This window comes from Equus caballus, chromosome 16 (genome assembly GCF_041296265.1).
Source record: "Equus caballus isolate H_3958 breed thoroughbred chromosome 16, TB-T2T, whole genome shotgun sequence".
Taxonomy (NCBI): domain Eukaryota; kingdom Metazoa; phylum Chordata; class Mammalia; order Perissodactyla; family Equidae; genus Equus; species Equus caballus.
The window spans coordinates 76,907,211-76,927,331 of NC_091699.1; the positions used below are offsets into that span (position 1 = coordinate 76,907,211).

Sequence of the window (20,121 nt, forward strand, 5' to 3'; positions counted from 1 at the left end):
TATAAACCTCCAAGGGACTTGGCTGAGGGCAAATCTGAAGGACAGCAGCCTCCTTCTCCCCCACCCGCCACAATGGTTCTGCATCGTCTTTCCCTTTAGACCACTAAGGTTCATCACTGGAACAAGACTAGGAGCCTGGCTCCTTCTTCCACTAAGATAAGTGGTCTCCCAGAAGGCTTGCAGGGGTCCCTACTCTCTGTTCGGAACTCTAGGAAGACAATCTTGGCTTGGTGAAGAGCAGTAGGAAGGATGCTTCAGGCTGGTGGGAATGGCGCAGGCAAAGGTGGGATGACGTGTGTGGAGCAGCAGGCCAAAAACCTCACAAGACCCAGAGCTTCTAAGTGGGGTTTAGAGAACTGGGGTTGATAAAAGGGATTCAGTGGGGTTCTGCACTGGTGCCATAACGCTGGGCAATAAGGAACCAGGGACAGTCCTTGAGCACAGGAGTAACAGGGTAGCACTTGTGGCAGCCAGCCTCCAAGGTGACCCCAGTGATTCTTGCTTTCTGGTTTCCATGCTCTTGGGGAGTCCCCTCCCCACTGGATAGGGCCAACATATGTAGCCAATAGCATTGAGGATGTGATGGTGTGTTACTTCTGACTAGGTCAAAAACATACTGTGACAAAAAAGACGTTTCTAATTCCCATAATATAGAAACAATTACTATTCCATTGTGAAAAGAAATTGGAATAGAAGGGACAGGGCAGAGGACAACGGTATGAGAATTATTGTACAATTTATCAAGATACAAGTGCTGGGACATTATTTTGTTTCCCCAAATCCCACAATAATTACCCTGCCTTAGCAGGATATTCTGTCCATTCGGGGCAGATTACCCTCATTCAGCCCCATATGTTTCCACGCAGTGCAATTCCTTTCCTAAAGTTGGTACCTCACTTTCCCTATTTATTCTAAAGGCCAAATAATGTGGGCCACAGACATTTGCTTGGTCTGCCATGCCTTCAAGGTCCTCACAAAGCCAGGAAGGATGGTGCTGGCTGGGCCCATTGAGGTCAAATGTGGCCTCATATGTCCACACACGTCTATTTGTCTCTTTAAGATTGTTGTAGATGTACATTTTGATGTCATTTTTTGGAAATCATTAATAAAAATGAATGACTATTGAAGAGTTTGGAGTTCTGAGGACATAGCATATTGTGGGGAGAAAAGGCAGGGATGGAAAGATGGCATACAAGATTTAAGTTCTCATGAGGAATATGAACAATATATAGTCGATCCTCGTTATTCACGGATTCTGTATCTGCAAATAGCACCTACTCGCTAAAATTTATTTGTAACCCCCAAATTAAATACTTGCAGTGCTTTTATAGTTATTTGCTGACATGTGCAGAGAAGAGAAAAACATGAGTTGCCCAATGTGCACTTTCCTAGCTATGGTCAACCAAGGTGGCCCTCTGCCCTCTTGTTTCAGCTCTCGTACAGAGGTGACCAGAAGGTGGACCTGGTAGGGGGCAGCACAGTGTAGTGCAAGAAGCTCAGACTCTGGGGCCCAATGAAAAGAGTTTGAATCCCAGCTCTGGCACCTGTTAGTAGGGCGGCCTCAGGCAAGTCACTAAACACTTCTAAACTTCGTTTTCCCTTTTGTAAAATAAAGAAAATAGAATCTACCAGGACAAATTGTTTCTAAGATTTAGGATTATAATCTATGTGAAATGTGTCTGTGTGCACGTGCATGTATGTCTCCTAGGAGTGATGTGTCAGTACTCCCAAAGGCAGTGTTCCTCATAACTATAGAACATGACTACCACAAATAACAGGAATCAACTGTATATTCGTCTAAACCAACGGCAGGCATGCTGCTCTGCCCAGCCACTCCAAAAATGATCATAATGGGGAAGTCCTGTGAATGGCACTTACAGGACAACTGCCCCAGATTTTAGCTTAAAGGCTGGAAAAATTGGCCAAGAAGTCAGAAGAGGCAAACTGAACATCATTTTTCAATTGAGCAAAGGGTTTGATTGAACCTTACTTTTCAACTGAGCAGAGCAGTCACCAGAGCAGTGGTCGAGCTATCCAGCCTGGAATCAGACCAATGAGACAAGTCACGCAGAGCCTGCCCTAAACAAATCAAAGGGGACTCCATTCAATCCAACAAATACCATGTTATGATATGTACTTTAGCCCCTGCTGGATACAAAGACTAGCTCAGTGGTCTTCAACCCCTGCCTGAGGCACAATGGTGTACAGAGAACCCATCAGGTGATGCTGTCAAGTTTTTATCCATGTAAGAAATCTATAATTATTATGTGTCTATGATGAGCATACCCACTGTTCCATGAAAACTGTCAGTATGTGGAGTTGAGTGATTTGTGTGCTATGCTCAGGGTACAACTGGCTATGGAGAAGAGGTGGTTCACCATAAACAGAAACCCTGTGTATTTACTGGCATGCCTCCGGATTATACGAGAGAGGGCTGAGAAGAGATGATGCTAAAGGAAAAGCAAGTAATTACCTGTCCACTTGGAAACATATTTTAGGACTAAGTTTAAATATCACCTTCTCCGGGAAACTCTCTCTGACCACTTCATGCAGTTGCTCCCTGCTCCACTGAGGAGAATTCTGGTCACCCTGTGTCAAGGGCTGTCCCCCCATAAATTCGTATGTTGACGCCCTAACCCCCAGTACCTCAGAATGTGACTGTTTTTGGAGACGGGCCCTTTGAAGATGTAATTAAGGCTAAAGGAGGTCGTATGGTTGGGCCTTAACCCAATCGGACAGGTGTCCTTATAAGAAGAGGAGATTAGAGCACAAAAAGAGACACTAGGGATGCACATGCACAGGCAAAGACCATGTGGAGAGGACACAGCGAGAAGGTGGCCTTCTGCAAGCCCGAGAGACAGGCTTCAGGGAAACCACCCCTGCCGACATCTTGATCTCAAACTTGCAGCCTCTGAACTGTGAGAAAATGAACTTGTGTTGTTTAAGCCGCCTAGCTTGTGGTATTTTGTTTGGCAGCCCAAGCTGACTAATATACACCCCCGCTAGGGTACTTCTTAATGTTCCTTGTAGCCATCTATCTACCTGACTGATCCCTGTCTCCAAGAAGGCTCTAATTTGTATTCCTTGAGCCTGTCACAGTCCCAGGCACTTGCAGGTGCTCGGCGAATGTTTAGGGGAGAGAGCAGGCATGAGTGCAAAGGGCGAAGGCAAGAAGGGCTGGACAACTTCCCTTCTTTACTCTCTTCCAGGCCTCCTCCTTGAAGGTCTGGTGTAGTCCACAGAAGCAAGGGGTTAAAGATCAGCAGAGACCAGTCCCACCAAGACCCCTTAGATCTTCATTAGGTTCTTCAGCTTGGAGCTGTCATCACCTTTCAGCCATGTGGGCTCATGTGGGCCCAGAGCTTGGGTAAGATCCGTCAGTGACTTCAGTCCCTGACCTGGGTTTATAGAAAACACACCCTCACTGACTTCAGCTGTCTGCAGCTTCAGGGGTTGTTCCTGGAAAGATTTAGGCTAGTCGTTCTCAAACTTTGGCATGCATCAGAATCACCTGGCAGGCCTGTTAAAGCACAGATGGCTGGGCCACCCCCATGGTTCCTCATTCAAAAGGTCGGGGGTGGGGCTCGAGAACTTACATTCTAACAAGTTGCCAAGTGATGCTAATGTTGCCAGTCCAGACACTAATCCAGGCAAAGGGAAGGAGGCATTCCAGGAAAGGACAACAGAAATGATTCAAAGAGCATTGAAGGAGATCCAGGCAGAACGAGATAAAGGGTGATAGGAATCTACGACTTGGCCAAAGAGTGCTTGGCATGTGCGGGGCAAAGCCTGACCGTGGCCACGGGGTGAGTGATGGGGATGCAGGCAAATGAAGCTCTAAGGCCGCCTTACAGAGCCCAGGTTCAGTGGGACAAGGACTGGCCACCAAAGGGCAGTGGAGAAGGTCTCAGTTCATTTTCAGACCTGCAAACAATTCTGAGGATTCTACAATTTATAGGTTAGACACTGAGCTAGGGGCAGCAGGTCGTACTGAGAAGGAGTAAGATCTGAGTCCTGGCTTGGTTGTTATCAACTGTGTGCCTTGGCCATTTGACCTCTCCTTTCAGGCCTTATTTACTTTCTTTTCAACAACCCCTAGGACTCCTGAAAAGATTGAGTGAGATTTGGATAAAGAGGCACTTTGTAAATTGTGAAATTCCTCAGAAGCGCAAACTATTTAGGTACTGCTTGGGATGTAGAAATGAGGCAGGGCTCCATCCTTGCTCACAGGCAGTCATACTCTGGAACAAGAAGTTCTGCTACAAATACCTGTAAATCCCAAGAGGACTTTGCTTGTTACCTTCTAGCCTCAACAGCATCATCGCCCTCCCAGACCACTCAAGAGCTCCCATCTCTTGTCCTCCAAGGCAACTCTTTATGCGGCAGCCAAAGGGGTTGTTTAAAAATCTAATCAGGTCATGTCACTCATGGACTTAAAACATTCCAATAGTTTCTTCCTACTGTCTTGAAATCAAATTTAAGTTCTCTCTGCAATCTACAAGACTGTGTGCAATTGGGCCCAAGCCCATTTCTCCAGCCTTGGCTCATGCCACTCCCCCCAAACAAACCAGGATCCATTCCTTCCTGGAATGCAACAAACTTCTCCCTGCCTGAGGGTCCTTGTTCTCTGTCCTCTCCCAGAAAGCCTCTTTCCCCCACTTTCTGTCTGTCCACGCCTGCTCATCCTTCAGATCTTGGCTGCAGCCTTGAAGGACCCCGCAATCTCAATTAGATCATCCTAGTATTCTCTTTCATAGCACCCTGTTCATTTATCTCACAAGTGTTTGTCATACATATTTCTACATTTGTTTAGTGTATGTCTTCCCGACCAAATTGATAGGCTCTAAAAGCTGGATTAGGTTTGTTTCATTCATTTCTTCTGTCAGGGTATATTGGATGAAAGCAAGAAACAGTCTGGCTAATCTAAGAAAAAGGGAGTCTGTTAGAAGGACATCTGGAGTTGATGGTCAGGCCAGAGAACAGGACTTGGAAACAGGCAAGGAAAGGCACCTCTAAAAAGTAGGAAGCTAAAATGACAGGAAATGTTCTAGCAAAAACAGCCTGATTGAGGTGTGAGAGTCCCAAATGCCAACTTGTTTTCAGCCTCTTTATTAATGTATTTTGATTTAAAATCCAGAGTGAGAATATTTAACTGGCCTGGCTTGGATCGTGGGCTCACCCTTGGTGTGGGGAGGGAGAGAATGCTCATCAGACTGGATCCACAAAAAGGAAATAATCTCCCATTCTCAAAAAAAAAAGAGTGGCTTGGTTTGTTCTTCCAAAGGAGAGAATACATGCTGGCCAGCCTCAAACAAGGATCTGTTGGGCCATGGTACTGCTCCCTGCTGAGCATCCAGATGGGGTAGCCACCCAATAAAACATTCGTTCAATGAATGAATGAAAATTCAGTTCTGGGTGAAGTTCAGAGCTTGCTCAGTGACATATGTTCAAAGAGAAGAGATTGTAAATGCTGGTCGTGGTGGTTGGGAATATAAATCTCTTGATGCATTTAACAATACTCGGAACCATATATCCTGAATTAGTGTCATGAAATCAGTAAGCAACTGGGGATACTAGGAACTCATGTACCTTCAGCCAGGGACAAACCCAAACTATTCCTGAGATGTTATACCCAGTACTATTTTTAACGACTTCAGAAGATGGTGATTTGTACCTCTCTGGGTAACTTTCTCTGGCATTAACCAGGAAAATTTCCCCTTTAGAATTTGGGACATACCCATCATCATTGGGCCACCTCACAGGAGACTGGGCAATAGAACAGGAGGCATTCGAAGGGAGTTTTCTCTCAGTGTCTCAGCAGGACCAAAAACATCTACGGCCTTCTCTTAAAGTTGATGTATTTATTGAGGAAGAAACAAAATGTATAAGAAAGGAGCATGAGGCACTACGTGAGAGCCTGGTCTTATCCCGTTAGTTAGTCAAACAATTTTATGCCTCATGGTTTAAAAATTTCTTTTTCTTTTCAGGACTTGTAGGTAAAATATTCTTAATTTTCAGGAGGACAGTAGAGAATGAAGATGTCTCCAGATTTCCTTCCCAGGGCCCTTTGGCTACATTCCCAGTGCCAGAAAATTTTTCCAAGGGTCCTGGGCCAGACATCTGGATTTCCAGATGAGTATGGCTAAGGAAATTTTAGAGGGAAGACATGTTTCAGTTATCTTTTTTTTTCCTGTGGCTAAGAAGATTGGCCCTGAGCTGACATCTGTTGTCAATCTTCCTCTTTTTGCCTGAGGAAGATAGTCCCTGAGCTAATATCTGTGCCAATCTTCCTCTACTTTGTATGTGAGATGCTGCCACAGCATGGCTTGATGAGCAGTGTGTAGGTCCACGCCCAGGATCTGAACCCATAAACATCAGGCCATAGTAGCAGAGCGTGCAGACTTAACCACTATGCTGCCAGGCCAGCCCTCAATTATCTTTGGCAGCCTTATAAACCACCCCAAAACAGTGACTTAAAACAAGAGCAATTTATTATTTGCATGATTCTGTGACTGACTAGTATCAGCTGAGTGGTCCTTCTGTTCCACATAGTATAGCTGAGGTCACTCCTGGGCTATATTAAGCTGGGGGTGTGGCTGGGTCTGGGATATCCAAGACAGCCTCTCCTCCTCCAGGACCTCTTGCCCTTCAGTGGTTTAGCCCAAGCTTTTTTATAGCATAGCAGTTGGCTTCTAGTTCACATGATAATGTGAATTCATTTACCAAGCCTCTCTTGGTATCACTTTGCTAACATCTCCATGAACAAAGCAAGTCTCATGGTCAAGTCCAGAGTCAGTGTGGGAGAGAAGTACACAAAGGTGTAAACACCACAAGGTTTGGCTCATTGGAGGCCACCAGTGTAACAGTCTACCCCAAGAGAGAAGGGCAGCTGTGCAGGCTGAGTCTCCCCAGTGGTTACTGCTTAGGTAAGGATGCATGACCCAATGTCAGGCCTATGACTTTGCAGTCCCTGAAATTCCATGTGATTAGGGGTGGATCTAGTCCCATCCTTTTCTTTGAAGTTGCCTTTCATCCACAGACCCTGCCAAAGAAATGAATTTAGGTTGTCATGTTTTTATTTCAAGCTCCTATCTCCTTGGTCACAGATGATTGGAACAGAATGGACACCTGACCTAGGGGAAATCAAGCCATTTGCTAGCCTGGCCCAATCAGATTCTCTCCTGTGACTTTGGAGTTGGGATGCTGAAAGCTTAAGATCTAAATTGGTGAATAAATTATAGAAGATCTCCTGGATACTCTAAAACGAGCTAAGTCTTCTGAAATATATCCCAAAGTCCTGAGAAGAATGAAACTACTAGACCATATTTGAGGATTTTTAAGGAGATGTGGCAAGTAATGAGGTGCTAGAGGGCTAAGAAAAATAAATAAATACTATAACTTATTCGCTTGTGGATATCACATGTTTCAGCTCATCCTCTTTTACCCCAGTGATCTGCCAGAGAAGACTGTGCTCTCAGTAACCACTGGTCCAGTGAGGATAAGAGACTTCTGGAGCAGAGCCTGGAGAGGCACCCGGCCTAGATCAGCCAAACTACAGTTGACCAGCAGACCCATGGTCCTGAGAATAAATATTTTTGTTGTAAGCCACTGATATTTTGAGGTTGTTTGTTATGCAACATTATTACGTCAATGGCTGACTAATACAAATCTCAATGTTAAAGGTCATGGTTGGCCAAGTCTCTGCTCCACTGATCACTCAGGCTTCAGTCTCCTTCATCTTGTGGTTTTACCAACCCCTAGAGTATGGTCCTCAACTGCATGTTTGCAGCCTGGTCACAGGCCTGTTCAGGTTCCAGCTTTTGGAATAGGAAAAATGCATGGAGAAACACATAGGCAATATTCAAAGGCTAAAACTTGGAAGCTGAATACATCATTTCCACTTACATCTAACTGTCAAGAATGTAGTCAATGATCACAGCTAGCTGCAAAGGAGTCTGGGAAATGTAATCTCTAGCTGAGTAGCCATGTGTCTAACTACTATGGAAGAGGAGGAAAACAACCTTTGATGAACAATTAGCAATCTCCACTTATGGAAGGGGAAAAAATGGTTTATAAATCTGTGAAGATTTTTATGGATGGGAAGATAGTATGAGTTATAGAAACATAGTTTCTGAAAACAAATTAGACAGTGAAACAAATTTTATGCCAGCTTGCATAAATAACAACGAGAAAATGTGATAGTCCTGTCTTGTCTGTGCTGTTTAACACTCCTCCACAGTATAGTGTCCAGTTCATGGTCCCCTTTCAGGAGGGACAGAGACAAACACAAGTATATTCAGAAGGAGTGAACAGGATGATGAAGGCCTCAAAATCAAGTCATGAAGGAGAATGGTTGAGGATCTTGGAGCCTTTTACATTGAAGGGAATATTTGGGAAACAGAATGGCTGCCTTCAAATGTTTTAAAGTACGTCATGGTGAAAAGAGATAAACTTTATTCTGTAAAGTCTCCAGGAATAGATACAAGATAAGGAGAGAAATATACTTGTGTTCGCTGTAAGACAAGAAGATTCTAGCAGAGAGGTCCAAAATGGTTTATATCTCAGATGCGTTTTGGGCTAGAAGAGACCAAAAAAATGCCAGCATTTGTTGAGTACCTGAGATGTGCCAGACACTACCCAGGAACTTTCACAGGCTTGTTCCTTCTACCTCTGAAAGTCTATAAATTGATGAGGCTATGTCGTACAGCCATCTGAAGTCTTCTGAAGAGGCCACTTTCCTCCATTTTTACTAATTTGTACTAGTTCCTATCTGAGAGTCTTCTCTTTTCCTGACTTTGTCTCCAAATTCTAGAGGCAGTTTATTGCAGTTCCACGTACTTTTCTTCAAATCCTGTTTTTTTGGGACTCACTGACAATCCTAGGGAGAACATATGTGAGTTAAATTTGTGGAGTAGAACCTCCTAGGGAGAAAACCCTGGGGCTGTTGTATGTACCAAGTTGTGGGTTCTGTGGTGGACGGAGAAGTTGCCCAGGGTAGGGAAAGAAGGAATCCTATCATTTAGGAATGTTCCAATTCCAAGCAGAAACCTGAGATCTTTGAGAGGGAGGTTATAGCCCCGACTAGCATAGTTTTGTGGTGGCCCTCATGTCTACTGTGTTATCACATGGGGAGTCTGGAGGATGCTGCCAAGAAGGGTGAGTGGGCTGGTTTTGGAGCTCTAGCCAAGGCACAGATGTCCAGTGTCTTCCATATTCCTCCTCTGGGAACTAGTGGGGAAAGATGCCTTTCCTGATACATTAGGAGTTTCTCTTCCTTAACTGGAATCAATGAGTCCTTTTTTCATTCCTGTACCTCCTGAGCCAAAGTTTCTGGATTTTTCAGATGTTTCCACTTGCCCCTCTTTAATTCAACACTCACCTCAGTCAATTCCAACCTCTAACGTTGAGTTATTCCACCAGTGGGAATCCCAGACAGGAGATGGAAAGGGACATTGAGGAAGAGATCCTAAAATTCCAAATGTCCCTAAGGCCTTTGAGAGCTTTAATGTTTTTCATGCACATGGTAAGAACTTCCCATGAGTTCCCAGGAAGTTGAGAGAGAGTTGAGAGGATGAGGTAGGCACCTATTTAGACACACCAATATTCCAGTTAAGCTGTGAGGAAGGTGCACAGAGGACAATTCAAGGCCCCTGGAGTCATAAAGTAGTGTAACTGAGAAGGCTGCTTGGAGAACAAGGGGGTCCTGTCTCTCACGTGCACCCACACTCCACTTCCAAGGCCTCGCTCAGTCTCTTCTTGTGTCTTCTAAACCCTAGTGCCTCCGATTGGGTCAGACCTTAATAGAGGTTTGCTATACGCAAGAGTCACAGGCTCTACAGTGTGGTTAGGAGGGTTCTGGTCTTGTGACCTTGTGGAACAGGATGCTCACAATACATTCAGCCTTTCCAGCGACAAGAGCACCAGCCAGCTTCCTCCGATTTACCTAATGGAAAGCACACTTCACCCAGCAAGCAATAATTTTTTTCCCCCAAGAGCACAGAATGTAGACTCAAATGAGAAATGCATATTCTTTCTATTGACTTCTTAAGGCCCTCTCACCTTTGTCTTCAGCTACTCTTGTAATAAGTGCTGCCAAATTAGCTGAGAATGGTTCTAGCTGAGCATCCAAGAAGAGCAGAACCGAAGAGAATGGGGGTGGATATGATGTCATTCCTCTTCATTAGGATTATCTCCTTGTTCTAGATTCCAATAAAGTGGAATTACTGAGTTAAAAGATGTGAACATTGTTAAGGTCTTTGATACACATTGCCAAACTGCTTCCAGAAAAGTTATACCAGGGTCCAGGTGCTGAGATCAAGTTTCCCATACTCTCATTGCTGTCTTGGACTGTTTTTCATCTTATAGTCCCTTAGCAATATCTTTTTCTAAAGCTAGTGGCCAATCTATATTCCTGAATCATATCACCAGGCCCCATCCTTAGAACTTAACCCCTAACTTTGATGCTTAGAACTTGTCCCACTCACTTTAGGGACTAGGAGTATTTGAAAACTGAGTTTAGAATAAATCCTTATTCATATGTGAAGCTCCCACTCCAGGATGACACTAGCCCCATTACATACCCAATACATTAGCCGTATCCTTGACATGAACTCGTCACATTAACTGGCAGCATTTTGTTAGTGAAGGAAATAAAGGAAAAGATATCTTCCCTCAACAAGAAAGAAGTGTCCCTACAGAATCTCAGGTGGCCTCTTACAGAGAGTTTGTTTAAATGTTCCTCTCGTTAAAGTACTTGCATTGTCTCTAGTCTCTTAATGAAGAACCAATTAAGGAAGACAATTAGGAACAAAAATATTGACATCTCCATTAAATTGCCCTCCAGTTTGGGCTGTGTAATAAATTAGGCTGATTTTGACCACAAATAGCAAAAAACTAACTCAAAAAATAATTTATGATCTTAATCAACAAGAAGTCTATAATCAGAGCAGTCACAGGCCAGTTACTAGAATGGTCCAACAACGTCTTCAAGAACATTGACTCTTCCATCTTCTACTCTTCTACAAGACAGCAGCATTGTCTCCATCCTAGCTCTCCTCACAGTCGCAAGACAAGTGTGTCCGTGTGTTACTGCCATAGCCTCACAAAGTCAATTTCATATACCTTAGGTTCAAGATGTCTATTGGACATCCAAGTGTAGATATTGAGAAAGCCTTTGTGTATAATGTCTCTGGAGTTTTCAAGAGAGTTCTGGGTATATAAATTCATGAGTCACGGCATATAGATGATGTTTAAAGCCGTGAGACTAGATGAGATCACCAAGAGGGTGAATGTAGATAAAGGAAAGGATCAAAGACAGATCCCTAAGGTGCTCCAATGTTAGGTTAGAGAAAAGCGGCAGAACCAGCAAAGGAGCAGGAAAAGGAGCAAACAGAGAAATGGGAAGAAAACCAGAAGAGTGCAGTGGCGTGGAAACCAAGTATAGAAAGAGAACCAAGGGGGAGGAAATTATCAACTGTGCCCAATGCTGCTAATGGGTCAAGAAAGAGGACTGAGAATCAAGTATTGGATTTAGCAACAAGGAGGTCATGTTGACCTTGATAAGCACAGTTTTAGTTTAGTGCCGGGGGCAAAATCCTGGTTGGAGTGGTTTAAGAGAGAAGGGATGAAGAGGAATTGGATTCTATCAGTTTAGAAAAATCTTTCAAATTTTGCTGCAAAGAGAAACAAAGAAAATATAATCAAAAGAAGATATTTTTAATGGGAGAATAACAGCGTATTTGTACGAATAAGAATGATCCTTAAGATCGTGAAAAATTAATAATATAAAGGAGAAGAGACAAATGGTCAGTGTGAGGTCCTTGAGTAGAGGAAAATGATCAGGAATTCCCGTACAAACAGAGAGATCTCTTTCTAGTGGAGCACAGATGATCCAGCTGTATTACTGGGCAGGACGGCAGATGCTGGCAGGCTGGCAGATAGATGCATTGGTGGGAGTTCATGGAAGCTCTTCTCTGACGGTGAAGTGGGAAACTAGGCCCTCAGCTAAGGGTAAGGATGGAGGGATGGAATTGGAGGTTTGAGGAGAGAGGAAAGGATATGAAATCACTGTGTAGCAAAGTAAATGAACTAGGAAATACTGTGTGATTGGCAGCAAGACTAAGGGCACATTTGACATTCATGGCTATAAAATGGGATGATAAAAATACTACATCAGGCTATTGTGAAGAATAAAGGAGTCCGTTTGTGTAAAGTAATCGGAACAATACCTGCCGTGCAGTAACACGGTGGAAGTCTTACCATTTTTATTAGTAGTAATAGAAAGGGATAAATTTATTAATTCAGCAGAACTTAAGCAGGAGGTGAGATTCCAGTTGAGTTATGTTACTTATTATCACATGGAGGTCTAACAGTAAGTGTAATTAATAGTAAATACATAAATAGCCGTAAAACTAGGAGGAGGAGAACACGTTTATCTTGAGATGAGATGACTTTGAAGCATTCAACATCTACTTCATGGCTGCCCTGAACTAATCCACGTGTTAGAGGTCAGGACAGTGTTGGTTTTGCGGGATAGTGAGTGGAAAGGAGAGTGGGCCTTCTGAGACGCTGGCGGTAATTCTGTTTCCTGATCTGGTTACACAGGTGCGTTCAGTTTGTAAAACTTCATCAAGTTATACGCTTAAGTTACGTGCACTTTTCAGTTTATATACTATACTTCAATAAAAAGTTTTAAGCACATAAAAATTTAATTTAAAAAATTTTGGGGGCTGGCCCCGTGGCCAAGTAGTTAAGTTCACACGCCCTGCTTCGATGGCCCAGGCTTTCCCCAGTTCGGATCCTGGGCGCGGACATGACACCACTCATCAGGCCATGCTGAGGCAGCGTCCCAGTAGCACAACTGGAAGGAGCTACAACTAGAATATACAACTACGTACTGGGGGGTTTTGGGGGAAAAAAATTTTAGATGAGCGTAGAAACAGAGAGATGAATGTCTGCTAATGTCAGTAGCCTCCCTTACAGAATGATAAACGTTATTCTTATTTAAATTTTCCTCTTTTGAACTTAAGCTCTCTTGAGTGGGTTTCTTCAGACTGGGAGATCAGTCCTTGAGTCCCAAGCTCCTTGTATTGGCATCCCTCCACAGTGACAGAGATTTGGGGCCCAAAACTCCTTCTTTCCCTTCCCCCGATCCTGGCCATCACCAAAAGCAGATGAATCTATTCTCTGCAGAAAGTTAAGTAATCTTCAAATTGTCAAATTCTAGTATTCCATCAAGACAAACCTCAACATTTATCAAATTCTGCTAAGAATCTTGAGTCCTTTGAGGAAAGATACCCTGAACGTCTAAATCACCAGTGACTTTCCTGTCTAACAAGTCACTCCAAAACAGAGGCCAGGTCTGACATGGCAGACATAATAGTCTCAACTCAGCCACCAACTCCTCCGCCTCCGCACAGAGGAAGCAGCATCTCTCATCTGGCTGGGGTGGGGGCTGGGGATGCTGGCAGCCGGATCATCAGCCAACAGTCTCAGGACTCACAGTCTGAGACGTCCTGTAGTCAGCCCAGACCCTTTGGACTGTATTTAAAGCTATGCTTCAGAAGTTCAGTGATTTATCCCCTCACCTCAGTCCCCTGGATGGCTTCACAGAAACCAACTCAGAGTCCATTTCCTCCCACACAATGTCAAGAGGACTGACATCCAGCCCATGAAGCAGAGGCGACAGAGCAATGAGGCACTTGCAGCCAAGTAAAGATCAGACCTTTGGCACCTAAGCCTCTCTAGATGGCTCGGCTGCCCAAATCTAATCCAAACCCAGACAAGTAAAGTAGCACCTTCTCTAGACAGGCTCAGATTTATTCAACCTCATCCAATACAGTAAATTATCAGTGTGAAGCCAAAGCAGTGGAAACTCGACTTGACATCTGTTCTTCATGCATCTTGTATGACTATTTTCACTCTGTTCTTTCTTCTTGGATGGAATGGATGACTTCACTTGCCTCCAACCACAATGACTAAGACTCAAAGACTGTGTTTGCTTGGAAGTAAAATTTAGCTTCAGGAGCATCATTCTGCCTCTATGTGGATTATATGTCTCCAAATATCCTTGTACTGTCTAGAAGACAGAGGGAGACCTGGAGACGAGGTGCTTCTAGAAAGTCCACTTAATGTCATGGCAGAGTGAGAACTTTATTCATTTACTCAACAAATATTTACTGAGCACCTGTTCTGTGCCACAAACCACCCAATGTACTGAGAATATGTCACAAACAAGATAAAGTCCCTTCTCTCACAGGGTTTACATTCTAGAGAGAGGGAAATAGACAATGAACGAGTAGACCGACACACTCTTAAAGATAATTTGAGATATTGATAAGAGCTGTGACTAGAAATGAAAGAATGTGATGAGAGGAAGAGTGGCTAAGGTGGGAGTGAGCTGCCTTGGCGGGGTGGCAGGAGGAGACCGTTCTGGGGAACATCACATTTAAGTTCAGACTCGAATACCGAGAAAGTGTATCCAGGCAAAGATATGGAGGAGGGTATTTCAGGCAGAAGAAACAAGAAGTGCAAAGACTTGAAGGCGGGGACAAGCCTGCTTTTCTCAGAAGCCAAAAGAAGGGCAGTGTAGCCAGAGTGAATGAGAAAGTGATTTGAGCTGAGACCAAAGAGGTAGGTAGAGGCTAGATCATGAAAGATTGTGGCCTGTGATAAGAAATAAAAATCAGGGGCTGGCTCCATGGCCAAGTGGTTAAGTTTGCGTGCTCTGCTTCGGCGGCCCAGGGTTTCCCCTTTCGGATCCTGGGCGTGGACATGGCACCACTCATCAGGCCATGGTGAGGCGGCGTCCCACATGCCACAAGTTGAAGGACCCACAACTAAAATATACAACTATATATACTGGGGGGATATGGGGAGTAAAAAAGCAGAAAAAAAAAAGATTGGCAATGATTGTTAGCTCAGGTGCCAATCTTAAAAAAAAAAAAAGAAATAAAAATCACCTGCCTGATGTAGACAGTCCATTAAAATATATCAGGGAGCCCCAAAGGGAGAGAAAATACAGTTCTGAGTGTGAAGGAGGGCATATAACAGAGTGGTTAGGGGTTCAGGCTCTGAAAACAGAATTCTCTTGGGCTATCTCCTAGCTGTACCACTATGCTTGGTGAGCTTAGGCAAGTGGCTTAACCTCTCTGGGCCTCAGTTCCTTCATTTCTAAGTTGAAGACAACAGTTGATATTATTTTGATTTGAGGATTAAATTGAGGGAGGAGCTTAGAACAATACTTGGCATATGGTAGTGCTTGCATTTTAATTGTTTTGTTGTTACTGTGACTTATGTTATTATTGTTATCATTATAGACTTATTGTTCATGAAAGAAGGACTTTCAAGGGGCTCTTCAGTATATTATTATGATTTGAATTTAAAGTGATTAGTGGAATAACATTGTCATAGACTATATTATCTGTCCTTAATTCTTCCTTCCTTTCTTTCTCCTGCCATGGCTTCTGTATTAGTCTGCTAGGGCAGCCTAAACAACAGAAATTTATTTCCTCACACTTCTGGAGGCTAGAAGCCCAAGACCAAGGTGTCAGCAGGTCGGTTCCTCCCAAGGGGTGTGAGAGGAGCATCTGCTCCAGCCCTCTATCCTTGGCTTGTAAAAGGCCATCTTCTCTCTTTGTCTTCACCTTGTCTTCCCTCTGTCTGTGCCTCTGTGTGCAAATGTCCCCATTTTATAAGGACACCAGTCATTTTAGATTAGAGCCCACCTTAATGACCTCATTTAACTTGATTACTTCTGTAAAGAGCCTATTTCCAAATAAGGTCATGTTATAAGGTACTGGGGGTTAGGATGTCAACATAAGAGTTTTGGTGGACACAATTCAACAGCTTCACTGGGTGGAGTACACGCCCTCATCCCATTTATCTTGGGCTTGGTCACATGACTTGCCTTGGCAAATGGAGTGTGGGCAGAAGTGACACATTCCAGTTCCAAGACAATACCTTAAGAGACATCTCGTGTTATCACTTGCTCCTCTTGATCTTGGGATCCCTGCAATGAGAAAGTTATGCACCAGGTCACCACGGTGACTTTAGTCAGAGTCTCAGAATGAAGCTACGTGAAGTAGACCTGAACCTGACCGGAAGTCATGAGTACAGCTGAGGCAAGCTGATCCACATCCAGCCTATAATCACCCTGTAAACCAATTGGCAAGAATAAGTAATTGTTTTTATAAGCCATTAGAAGTTTGGGGGTTATTTGTCATGCAGCATTATCACAGTAAAAGCTGACTAAAGCAAACCTTAAAAATACTTCAAACACTTTCACTCAGAATGTAATAATCAACTGGTTTTATTTTCACATCTCCATTCTTCCAGTCTTGATCCTGATGCGTACATACCTTTTTAGTGTTGTTTAATTATGTGCCACTATCTTTTCAGGCTTTGATTTTCTTCCTATTTAGCACCATGTCAGACACTTTTCCTACTGCTACACAGTCGTCATAAAAGTCAAATTAGCACCTCATTCATCTGCCCCTCTCGGGGGGGTCATCTGTGAATTCAGGCCATCTCTGCCACAGTTTGCTTAATCCTGACCATTTCTCATGCTTCCAGGTTGCTGTGGTTAGAAACACCGTCACTGTGTGCTGAGCATGACAGGGCGGTGGTGAGGCCCGGCTGCCCGCAGGCCTGCCTGCTGAGCCCTGGCAGGCCTCAAGATGAGCTGGCCTTGGTGATCTCATGACTGTTGAGTGAGTGGTCTCCATCCTTGCTGAGTTTGAGGGACCCAACTATGTTGGTGCTCTAGAATGAACTAGAAATAGGAAGATAGTGATGTAAATCAAATCTATGCTGGAGCTCCCCAGGCCAAGGATTGGGCGGCTCCTATCCACAACCAGGGCTTCCACTCTCCCAACACTGTGGCCCCTGAGGACCTAAATTTGTTCTAAGATTGGCGAATTCAGAATCAGAACAAGAGGAAAATGAAGACTCTTGAGGGCTATTTCACCAGACTGGGATGGACGTCTGATGAGTGACTACACAACATGGTGCTTCAGACCAGGTCTCTTTTCTTGGGCCTGTGCTGGACACTTGCGGAGTCGTCCCTTATTCTCTGACACCTTGGTGTTGCTGTGTTCTCTCTAGAGGAATCAGAGGACCTCAACTGTTGGAGATGGGGTGAACACCCCTTGCCAAATTGCTTTTGTGTAGCCAAAGAAATTTGACTTCCTCCGCTTGGGATATTACACTTGGTCTAATCTCAAGTAATACACTTGAAGGAGCATTAGAAGAATATTTGGAATTGGAAGAGCTGGGTTTGAGTTTTCATTCCTTATCAGCTTCTTGGATGACCCTGGCTGAAAAACTTAAGCCTAAATTTTCCATCTTTAAAACAGGGATAACGTGCCCCCTCCCCTTGCAGAGGCAGACCCTCCAAGGTCGTTAGGCTGAAGGTGAAGATGTTCTGAGATCTAAGGGAGCTGTAAAATGTTAGCTGTCGCTATTCAGGATGGCTGCCTGGGGCTCCACTCCCTTCCACAGAATTCTCTAGGTTCACCTAACTCCTTGCAAAGTTAGCCATGTAAGAATGTGCCAATCAATGTCTGTTACACCCCAAAGAGGCCAAAAGAAGTCCCTCAGAAGGCAGGACAGTAGGAGGAGATATAAATAGCTGCCTACCTTCCACACACATCTCCACAGCTCAGTAGCCCAGAATTCCATCCTTTACCCTCTCTCTTCAATTGTAGTCAAAGAATGGCTTTAATTTGGGGGCGCAGGGCATTGTTGGTGATGTATGGGGATTCTGGGGAAATGTCAGGGTGTGCAGAAGTGAGATGAGCCATGATAAGAGTGGCTAACAATAATCAAGATAATCATATCTTGTGCCCTTCATTTCTCAAAGTTCATTTGTAAAAAAGTACAAAGTAACCTTCAGTATTTGTGTACTGAATGGTATCTATATAAGTTTTCCCTGCAGTTTGTCTTCATCTTCTAGATGTATTGAAAGTGGAAGGTGCAGTCGACAATTAGCATCTGGTGTCTATGTATGCGTGCACACACACACACGGGGAGATAGAGAGAGAGAGAGAAGGAAAAGAAGGTGAATAGAATAAGGAGAGGAAGAAGAGACATTGACTAAATTCTCATAGTAGCAAATAAGACAGAACAGAAGGGGGAAAGGAAAGAAGGATAAAGAAGATAAGGAAAAAAAAGAAAAGGGGCAAGACGGAACAAGCGAGAAGAGAGGAGGAAGACAGAAGACACGGTATTAGAGAGGCAGAGACTCACGGATCAGCACCAGTTGGCTCCTCAAGCTGGGCTCAGGACACGAGCCACACCTCCGTGAGGTGCCTTGCAGCGTTGGTTCTAAACTTTGCAGGTTCAGGCATTCAATTTTGTTAGAACACCTGGAGATGATCACAGGCTAGGAAATTAGTGCATACTATAACCAAATTCAGAGGATACTGAAATAAACACCAGGACACCACTTCATTATCAAAGACAATACCTTTCCACTTTTTGCAAATTGGTGTCCACCAATAGGGGCTCATAGGCCCCATTCTTGGACTCAGATGACATCATTAGTATAAGATCGGAACTCTGGCAAGTCCAGTGGGATATTTTGATGATCTTCTGGAAAAGCCCAGACTCAACTTTTTTTTTTGGCCCAAATCCTCATTTCTGCCTGTGACTTTCCGTGAGGTAGGTATTATCATCATGCAAGTTTTTCAGAGGGGGGAATTGAAGCTTGTAGACACTAAGGAAGGTCCCCAAGATCACACAGGTAGTGAGGATTCAGACTTCGGTTTGACTGACCACAGGGCTTGAGGACACAACAGAAGTGAGAACAGTTAGAGCCACACCTGCCACGTGGTAGACACTTACACAGCTGCCACCTGTGCTATTAGATGCCACCACTGTGCCCAGGGAAATGGGCAATTCCTGCCACGGCAGCCCAGATGAATTCTCTGCCGTCTTTGCTCTTTGCATCTCCTGGTTTGGCTATGGATGCATCTTATTAACTAAGTCTAAGACAGCTATTGGTGCTTCCAAGACGTTCTGGGGATTTTTACATAGGGAGCAGGAAAATCTGTAACCACTGACCTGGGCTGATGCACACAGCATGTTCAGGCAGAGCTGTTATTCAGTTGGAACACAACAATATAGCCAAACTAGGTGTTAAAATGTTGAAATACTTCCATACTAGTCAGTAAGTCATCACTATACCCAGTGGCCAGTGCCTACCACCATCCAGGACTTCCCAGTTCTCCCCTAAGACACCCTGGACCACTCCCCCAATTCAGCAACCATAACAGTTAATTTTATGTCAACTTGTCTGGGCCTTGGGGTGCCCAGATACTTGGATAAGCGTTATTCTGGGCGTGTCTGTGAGGGTGTTTTTAGATGAGACTATCATATGAATCAATAGACTGAATATAGCAGATTGCCCTCCCTAATGTGGGTGGGCCTCATCCAATCAGTTGAAGTCCTGAATAGAACAAAGAGGCCTTTGATCACGAGGGAAGAGGGAACTTCTCTCTGACTGACTGTCTCAAGCTGGGACATTGGTCTTCTCCTGCCTTCAGGCTCAGGCTCAGACTCAGACTGGAACTTACACCATCGGCTCTCCTGGGTCTCCAGTTTGCCACCTGCAGCTCTTGGGAGCACTCAGCTTCCATAATCACATGAGCCAATCCCTTGTGTCTTTGGTTTGGAGACATATGTGTTTTATATATGTATTGGTTTTATCTCTATCTATCTATCCTACTGGCTCTGTTTCTCTGGAGAACCCAGACTAATACAGCAACCAAAGGGTTGATGCCTGGCACAGCAGGGAGCCTGTGAGACCTTCTTCGAGCCCATGTGGCAGAGGCACTGTGATTAGTTAGTGCCAGTGAGGCCCCAGTAATTAAACATCTTGGCTCCCCCACAGGTGTGGGCCGCTGACTGCACCTGGCAACAGCATCCCTGGAGAGCCTGGAGTGGAGTGGAGGAGTCCCCGTTCTGACCTTCTCCTGCATCATGCCAGGTCCCATCCATCCCGCTCCAAGATGAGGCTGCTTTTCCTGCCAGCCCAACAGCAGCACCTGCTTGTCGGGCCTGAGCCAAAATGATTCAATAAATCATTGCCGTCTGTGAGTGAAATCCACTGAGGGAACTGGG

General features: G+C 44.3%; 1 long non-coding RNA gene across 1 annotated transcript; it reads left to right on the top strand.

Annotated features, from left to right (window-relative positions):
* The first annotated feature begins 3,631 nt into the window (after positions 1-3,631).
* On the top strand, positions 3,632-7,608 carry LOC138918125 (uncharacterized). The gene is made up of 2 exons (XR_011427122.1): positions 3,632-3,806; positions 7,430-7,608. It is a non-coding gene; the product is annotated as an uncharacterized lncRNA (long non-coding RNA).
* Positions 7,609-20,121: the final 12,513 nt, after the last annotated feature.